The sequence below is a fragment of the Aquarana catesbeiana genome, linkage group LG12 (genome assembly GCF_042186555.1).
Source record: "Aquarana catesbeiana isolate 2022-GZ linkage group LG12, ASM4218655v1, whole genome shotgun sequence".
In the NCBI taxonomy this organism is placed as follows: Eukaryota; Metazoa; Chordata; class Amphibia; order Anura; family Ranidae; genus Aquarana; species Aquarana catesbeiana.
Window position 1 is genome coordinate 194157220 of NC_133335.1, and position 9487 is coordinate 194166706.

The 9487-nt window shown below is 41.6% G+C and overlaps 1 pseudogene; it reads left to right on the plus strand.

Moving 5' to 3' along the window:
- Window positions 1-538: 538 nt before the first annotated feature.
- LOC141114666 (U2 spliceosomal RNA) lies at window positions 539-639 on the plus strand (annotated as a pseudogene).
- The last annotated feature ends 8848 nt before the right edge of the window (window positions 640-9487 follow it).

Sequence of the window (9487 nt, forward strand, 5' to 3'; positions counted from 1 at the left end):
AGTGCAATTATACCTTTATTTTAATAAATAGTTCATACTGATTCACACTATGGAGAATGTATTTTTTATTTCCTTGGGTTCCTCTTGCTGACCATTCGGTATCATTGGACGGAGAGTTCCTGTTGCCCTGCCTCTGTGAAGAGATTGATGGTGTTGTCCCCACTGAGTGGATTTCCACATATAGGCTGGTTTAAAGCTTGCCTTTGGTAAGCGTGCATTCTTATAGGTGGCGGATTTTTCACTGGGTGCTTGCTGATGAACTTTTCAATCACCATCCGTGTATTTATTTGATCTCAAGGATTTTCCTTCTTTCAGTCATCGTTATTTATTTATTTTTTATTCATTTTTTATTTTCAAGTCACTAATGGTCTTCATTTATCACAATTTGGTTTGGATTATATATTACACTGTGTGTTTTTCATTTACAAACTGTGTTGTACTTTTAATGACTAGTTTTCATTAATCTTGGCAGTTTGTGGTTTATTCACATTCTTATAATTTATCTGTTAGCGCGGTTCTTTTGATCATCCTCACAAATATCGCTTCTCTGCCTTTTGGCTAAGATCGAGTGCAGTATATGTTCTTAGAGCCCTGACGCCCTTCACCAACTGGGGAGTCAGTTATTAATTCCCAATATAATTAGGTTGGAATGGGGGTGGCGGTGGGAGGGCCTTTTTCCTCCTGGGTTGGTTCTGGCCTGGTGCACCAGGCTTGTCCCCGGTTGTAGGTAGGGCTCTCCCTAAGCTCTCTAGGTTTTAATGCCTTCCTGGTAGAGATGGGTCTATGCTTGTCTGGCCAAAGGCCAAGCTGTGAAAGAAACCCATGGTGTATGTGCCCCTGAAGTAGCAGTCCAAGGGTGCCATAATTCTCATGGTGGGGTTTTGGAACCATGGCCACTGCACTCTGCAAATGCTTTTTTCGCACCTGCCTCTAGGGCCAGGCCTTTTGGCTAAGACCAGAGGATTTTTTTATTCCTAGCCAAAGGGCCTGCCATGGTACTTCACTATGGCACAAATGCACTTATCCACTTTCCCTTGCATTTTTTCTATGTGTAGTAAAGGAGAAACCACTCTGATAAAGTCCCAAATTGTATTAATGCATCCTTGATTGCATATCATGACAATATGTGTCCATAATCGGAATGATAAGGTAGATCTTGATCGCAATGCCATCACAGTGATTCACATCAAAAAGTGTGCCTCCACCTTAAAAAAATCCTGCTTACCAGATAGCAAGCAAACAAGGCATGTGGCTATAGCCCAGCCAAGGCCTTTACTTGCACTGAAGATCTCATGAACGATCAACAGGGTGGATGGCTGCATTGTCTCTCACACACTGCCAGCGCTGTAGAATCCATGACCATCTCTTTCCGGAAAAACCCAAAAAGAAAGACCAGCCATAGCATAATATTGTCTAACTCATTTTATTAAAAATAGATTTTTGCACTAACATTAGTAGTTTTAAAATGCGCATGGATTAAAACGTAGCCCGCCGACTCACGACATTGACAACGTCCCGTATGACGAAACGCGTCTGAAGAGGGTACATGTTGACATCACCACGCTATCTGTACTAGGAAGACGGGCACCTGTTTGCTTGCTAACTGGTAAACAGGAATTCTTAAAGGTGGAGGCACACTTTTTGATGTGAATCACTGTGGTGGCATTGCGATTTAGATCTACCTTTCCGATTATGGACACATATTGTTATGATATGCAATCAAGGATACATTCATACAATTTGGGACTTTATGAGAGCGGCTTCTCCTTTACTATATTTCTGTGTTTATCCAACATTGAGCTGCTGTTTTTTCCCTTTTGTTTTATTTACTTATTCACACATTAGCGTGGTTTTAGCCTATTAACAGTTTTTTCTATGTGTGTTTATCACTGCACTTTTTTGCACAGCATGGTTGCACTTTATCATTCCCCAATTTAGTAGGTTGCAGGTCCTTGGGCCTACCCTGGAAGTCTTGGGGGGAGGGCATGAGGCATTTTGGTCAGGTTCTCCCTCTCCCATGGGGTTTCCCTTCGGAGGAACCCCACACTTTTTCCACACTTTCCACACTTTTCACATATTTATTTGTAAAAAAAAATGAAAACCATTTATCATTTTCCTTCCATTTTACAATTATATGCCACTTTGTGTTGGTCTATCACATAAAATCCCAATAAAATAAATTTCCGTTTTTGGTTGTAACATGGCAAAATATGGAAAATTTCAAGGGGTATGAATACTTTTTCAAGGCACTGTAGGTCTAAAGGTCTTCTCTTGTGCAACTATCTGTTCAGCTGAGATTTCAGTAATCCAAAGAAATTGTTTCATTACAGAAGTGCTGAGTCCAGGTATAGGCAAATTGATATCTTGAGTACAATAACTTAGCACACCATTGCAAACCCTACCCTCTGTCTTGTTCCAACTGCCTGAAGTAAGAAATTCAGCATGTTATATTAGATTGCCCTGTGCAGAGTTGCCACATTTAGGGCCAGATTAAGACCTTGAGGGACCGAGGGTACTTTGGGTATGAGGGGCCCCTCATACACAGACTTGGTTTGCATTTTTAATGACAGTCACACGTTTTCAAAATGCATGACACAACGTAATTCTGATGAATGCGTGCACCCACACACGCAGTTAAAACGCTCTAGATGTGGTTTGCTTGAGCTGCCAAAGTTAGTTTTTAAAAACTATATAATATACCAGTCCAGAGTAAAAAATTTACCGATGATGGCCAGTAAAATATTGGTTCCCAAGACACATTTAATAAAAGAAAGTAATTTTTATTATTATATATTTCATATTATTTTATTTATTTATTAATTTTTTTATTATTCTTTCGTATCATTTTGTTATTGTTTTATATTATTTTTTTATAGAGGGGGCCATTTCTATCAAGGGGCCCAGGACAATTGCCCCTTTTGCTCCCTTATAAATCTGGCACTGGCCACATTACAAAAGACTATCGTATTGCACAGAAACTTTTATAGCTGCCACTATATTAAAAAGACTGCTAACGGGAAACTATACTGGGGTGAATTTTGTCTTTTAATAATTTTTTTTTTTTTAACAGAAGAAGGTTTATTAAACAGTATGTATATAATACAACAGTAATGTAAGATTTAAGATCAATACAGCCATCACAACACAGTACATCAGAGGACTTATGAGCCCTAGCTAGGAGGAGGGTGTGGGGGGCAATGCCGGAAGAGAGTGGGTCAGCTGGGGAAGAATGGGGTTGGGGAGTGAAGGAGAAATAATGCATTCAATTATACTCCATCAGATGTTGACTGTCCCCGGGCATCTATCCAGGCCGACCAAAGCTTGTCAAATTTTTGGGGACAATTCCTGCTCTCATAGGTCAGCTTATACAAGGGTAGCACAGCATTATACAAAACATCTTTAAAACCTTTATTTTATAAATACATGTCAATTGATCCAATAGCGTTAAATATACACTATATTGTCAAAAGTATTGAGACACCTGCCTTTACACACACACATGAACTTTAATGGCATCCCAGTCTTATGCCCCGTACACACGGTCGGACTTTGTTCGGACATTCCGACAACAAAATCCTAGGATTTTTTCCGACGGATGTTGGCTCAAACTTGTCTTGCATACACACGGTCACACAAAGTTGTCGGAAAATCCGATCGTTCTAAACGCGGTGATGTAAAACACGTACGTCGGGACTATAAACGGGGCAATGGCCAATAGCTTTCATCTCTTTATTTATTCTGAGCATGCGTGGCACTTTGTCCGTCGGATTTGTGTACACACGATCAGAATTTCCGACAACGGATTTTGTTGTCGGAAAATTTTATATCCTGCTCTCAAACTTTGTGTGTCGGAAAATCCGATGGAAAATGTGTGATGGAGCCTACACACGGTCGGAATTTCCGACAACAAGGTCCTATCACACATTTTCCGTCGGAAAATCCGACCGTGTGTACGGGGCATTAGTCTGTAGGGTTCAATATTGAGTTGGCCCACCCTTTGCAGCTATAACAGCTTCAACTCTTCTGGGAAGGCGGACCACAAGGTCAGGCATGATGTTGGACGAGAAGGCCCGCCTCGCAGTCTCCACTCGAATTCATCCCAAAGGTGTTCTATGGGGTTGAGGTCAGGACTCTGCAGGCCAGTCAAGTTCCTCCATCCCAATCTTGCTCATCCATGTCTTGATGGACCTTGCTTTATGCACTGTTCCAAATCATTTGGTGGAGGGGGGATTATGGTGTGGGATTGTTTTTCAGGGGTTGGGCTTGGCCCCTTAGTTCCAGTAAAGGGACCTTTTAAGGACTCAGCATACCAAGACATTTTGGACAATTTCATGCTCCCAACTAGCTACCTTGTGTCTTGTTGTTGTGCGCAGTCTTGCCATAGTGTATGACCTGTTACATGAAACTGTCTTCCACAACCTCACCCTAGAAGCAGAGTATGGCTGTTCATCACCCAGTTTTAGGCCACCTACACAGCTGTTTCAGTTAATGACTGTGTTTTAACCTACATATGAAATTGATGATCATTATAACCTGCTTGGTATAATTGGTTAAACATACACCTGAATCTAATCCTACAAAATCCAAGGTCCATAAAGACACAGATGAGCGAGTTTGGGGTGGAGGAACTTGACTGGCCTGCACAGAGTCCTGACCTCAACCTGATAAAACACCTTTGAGATGAATTAGAGTGCAGACTGTGAGTCAGACCTTCTCATCCAACAGCAGTGCCTGACCTCACAAATGCGCTTCTGGAAGAATGGTCAAACATTCCCATAGACACTCCTAAACCTTGTGAACAGCCTTCCCAGAAGAGCTGAAGCTCTTAGAGCTGCAAAGGGTGGGCCAACTCAATATTGAACCCTACGGACTAAGACTGGGGTGCCATTAAAGTTCATGTGTGTGTAAATGCAGGCGTCCCAATACTTTTAAAAATATAGTGTATGTAGGTATATTTCACTTCAAATGTAAAGAAAAACAACACAACTAATGACGCCATGGAGATTGGAGCCCCAGTTAGTGAGAATGTGGTTTCCCCCCCCTCCGATTATCACATCCAACCCCATGCGACCTTTTGGAGGTTATCCGGGACCACCCCGGAGAGGTAAACAAGGATCCCATCAATCTCCTTTTAGGCATGGTGGGGCTAGTAGGGGTGGAGGACCTCCTAATCATGTACCCTTGCCCCCACGGCGTTTTGGAGGTGCAGGGGGCCCCTCTGGCCGTGGTAGAGGTAGAGGCCATGGAAATTTGGCGAATACCTACAATTATCCGCCCTCCTATGTAGCCCAGGAACGGCAGAACTATCAATATAATAATGGTGGGGTTTTGCCATTCCCTTGGGATCCAGAACATGGGACTAATCACTATTATGGGTATGACTCCCAAACTGGGTATAGGTCTGATTACCCAGACAGACATGGAACCCACTATCGTCATTTTGACAATCATAGAACATACGATAAGAGGGAGGTAGCAGAATATAATGTGAGTACTCAAAATAGCTTTTATCCATTAAGGGACTTGGAGGGCCTCATTGAGAATTTTGACTATAGAGGGGCGGCCGGTGCATCTAATTCATTACAATATTCTGGGCTTGGCACTTGTGAAGATTTGGCCAGTCCTGGTCCCTCCAATCAGACCCAACATTGGGGTTTTCACAAATCCACCCAGGGCACAAAAAGGCCTATAGATCCAAAAGAGGGTCCAGAGGAGGGAGAAGGGTACGAGCAAAAAAGAAAAAAATCATAACTGAAGATGGGATATTTAATTTAAGCACTGACGTTTTAACCGATTCAGAAAAGCTGGTGTTGAGTAAGGGTCTAAAATTTGCCCCCCCACGTAGGCTGAATAAATTTCAAACCTACATAGACATACATAAGTTTATACGGAAACTCAGTATTAAGCGATATATGATATCAAATCCCATTCAAGGTAATATAGACATTCAGGGCTTACTAATGCCTCTTTATTTAACCCCCCCGGGGCCTTGGCCCCTTCCCTTAAAGTTTTTAGAGATATAGTACTCAGTGATTTGGAAAAAATGCCTGTTAATAAGGCGAAAACTGACAGAGATTTTGTGGCTGGTCTGGATTTTTTATGTGAAAACAAAAATCTAGTGATCAGACCCGCTGATAACGGGGGGGGTATTATAACCTTAGACAAAAAAGATTACTTAGTGGAAATGTATAGGATATTGGGTGACACCAATACATATACCCCACTCCCATCTGATCCTAAAATCAAATACAAAAAGGAACTGGAAGTCCTTGTTCAGAGTGGATTTGAATCAGGTGTCCTTAATAAAAAGGAGAAGTCGTATTTAATACCCAGGGCGCCCAGGACACCAGTGATCTATTACCTACCTAAGATCCACAAGCATACTACCTGCCCCCCGGGACGTTTGATTGTGAGCGGTATTGACTCCGTCACATCCCGGGTGGGCAGGTATATAGACTTCTTCCTTCAACCAATAGTCACGAAGGTACCCTCTTATATTAAAGACTCACGGCATGTGATCAATTTACTGGCTGAAATTACACCTAGACCAGGGCTATGGATGGTGACAGCTGACGTCACGTCTCTTTACACTGTCATACCACACAGTCATGGTCTCTTTGCAGTTGAGTATTTTTTGAGGCGCGATTCTGGCCTCCTTGATGAGCAAATCTCCTTCATTTTAGAATTGCTTTATTCTGCTACATCTCGCAGTTATTTTTGGTTTGGGGGCCAATTTTACAAACAGGATAGAGGGGTCGCCATGGGGTCCAAATATGCCCCCAGTTTGGCGAACCTCTTTATGGCCCTTTGGGAGGAGGATGTCGTCTATGCCCAACAGAGACCTCAGATAGTCCTGTGGGCTAGATACATAGATGACATCCTCCTCCTCTGGGATGGAGATAGGGCTGATTTAGACTCTTTCCTTGGTGAATTAAATGTTAACACAAGGGGTATTTTCCTTAATTACGAAGCCATTCAACAAGAGATCAACTTCCTTGATTTAACCATCAAGGTGGGTGATGGTCGGTTCACTACTGCTACTTACTTCAAGAGCACCGACCGTAATTCATATATTCCCACCAATAGCTGTCATCATGAAGCTTGGATTAGGTCGGTGCCCAAAAGTCAGTATGTGCGCCTGAGGCGGAATTGCTCAGATAATGGGGAGTTCCTCATGCAGGCGGACATTCTGACAAAACGATTCTTGGAGAAGGGGTACTCATATACACCTCTCACTAACACCCTGAAAGAAATATTGGCCATGGATAGGAATGACTTACTAAGAGAGAGAACGCCTAATGATAATAGGGTGCCCTCTATTCTGTTCATTACGACATATTCTATTAAACATAGGTCAGTGAGGCAAATGATTAAGAAGCATTGGCACATCCTCATCAATTATGCCACCCTCAACTTTCCTTCCTGCTAAACCTCAAGTGGTTTATAGAGGTGTACCTTCGCTTAGGGGTACCATTGCCAAAAACATCATTGACCCTCCTACCACCAGAAGTGGCTTCTTCAATGATCTCTCGGGATTCTACCAATGTAGGAGATGTAGGGTGTGTTCATTAAATGGCTGTACGCATAGGAGAACCCTTAATTTTAGGTCTTCAAGCACCCAGGAAGAGTTTATCATTAGGTCTTTTATCACGTGCTCCACTGAGGGGGGTCGTTTACCTGCTCCAATGCTCTTGCGGGCTACAGTATGTGGGCAGGACTAAACGCCCCCTCAGGGTCAGATTGAATGAGCATGTGACAAATATTCTCAACGGTTTTCCTAAACACCCTGTGTCCAGGTATTATTTGGAAGCCCATAACAAAAATCTGGACAAAACCGTTTTTTTGGGGATAGATAAATATACACGCCCCTGGAGGGGGGGATCTCTGGTGCGAGGGATTTCACGTTTAGAAATGGCATGGATATTTAAAATCAAATGTTACACACCATTCGGGTTGAATGTTGAAGTACACCTGAATGCATTCATTGATAATGCTTGATGCTGATTTTACTGTGAACTCGATGTGACATCTCAGTGTTTATGGAAGCCCTAATATTATATTTTCCTTTTTTATTTTCAGATTTGTAATGTTGATTAAACTTGTTTTCATTTACAATATTTTCATTTTTATTATTATTTTTATTTTTATCCATTTATTTATTTTCTCATTTCTTTGCAAATTTTTTTTGTTACATATATTTTTTATTCCAATTTGCCCCTAATAACCTCCAGGGTTTAGGTTTACACAATTACCTCATCACATGAGAGGTTTTCGTCTCCTGGTCTATATGGAATATTGTCTGGTCTACTTTACATTTTTGCAATGGGACACATGTGTTTTTTTGTGTGATTATTTCATATGTTTCACACATGTGTCCCATAAAATTAAAATTTTTATCCACACAACAAAATTAAATACATTTTTTTGGTTTTATATCCATGAAGACTGTTCAGTTATTATGGATGTAAATTATTTGATTTATTTTAATATAATTAAAAAAAATTCTCCAGAAGCCATTCCTTCCATCACCACTAGATGGCGGAGTGTTGTGTTTTACACTTTATCCGTGTATACATTGAGGTGTGTTGTAGTTGGTCTGACCCTTCGGTTTTGCAATGATGGGTCTGACCTTTTCGCATTGAATATTATTTCTTCCTATTTCCACACATTTGTACTTACAGATTAAGTTATATTTTTAAGCGAATGAGGCATTTTTGGCTCTTCTTTCTCTTTCTTTTAATCCTAGTCGCGATCTAAGTGGGTGTTTTCCCTTCCCACCGCTGAGATCTCAGAACGAGGCGTGGTTCTTGTACTCTATTTAATGCGATGACTCAAGGCGTCTCCCGTTCCCCAGACGATGCCATTTGTAGGTGAAACGTACGTCGGGAGGTTGACGCTCTGACGTCATTGCTATCCTATTGTGGATGGGTGCTTGCCATGCCGGCCAGCGAATTGCTGTTTTTACCTTGTTTTATGTAAGTTTTCTACCTTTTTAAATAAAATGTCCTATCAGATTTACACTATGGCCATTTCTCCTTTATCCACATGCCTTTGAGCTCGAGTGTTTGGGTTCCCTGCTGTACCTCCGTAGCCACGTTGTATACAGACAAGTTATAACATCAGCTGGATATCCCTTGCTTGGACTGCATACAGGCTTTTATTGCTTGCTTTGTGGTAAGCGCAAAATCTATGTGGTGGCGGATCACTGTGAGCGGTGTGTCTATTTCATCTTCACTACCAAGTCTTCGTTGTGCTATATTGAGGGGCTTTTCTTTGGGACTATTTTCAGTCAAGATCATATGCATATATTGACTCACATTTAAAGTGGAGTTCCACCCACTTTTACAACTCTTCAGCATCCCTCACTAAACTGTGCACTGTAAACAAATTGGATATTTTAAAAAAAATTTTCTCAACACTTACTGTATATCTGCTGTATTCATTTTCACTTCCTCCTCCCTGGCCGCGGCCCATCGCATCATTTCCT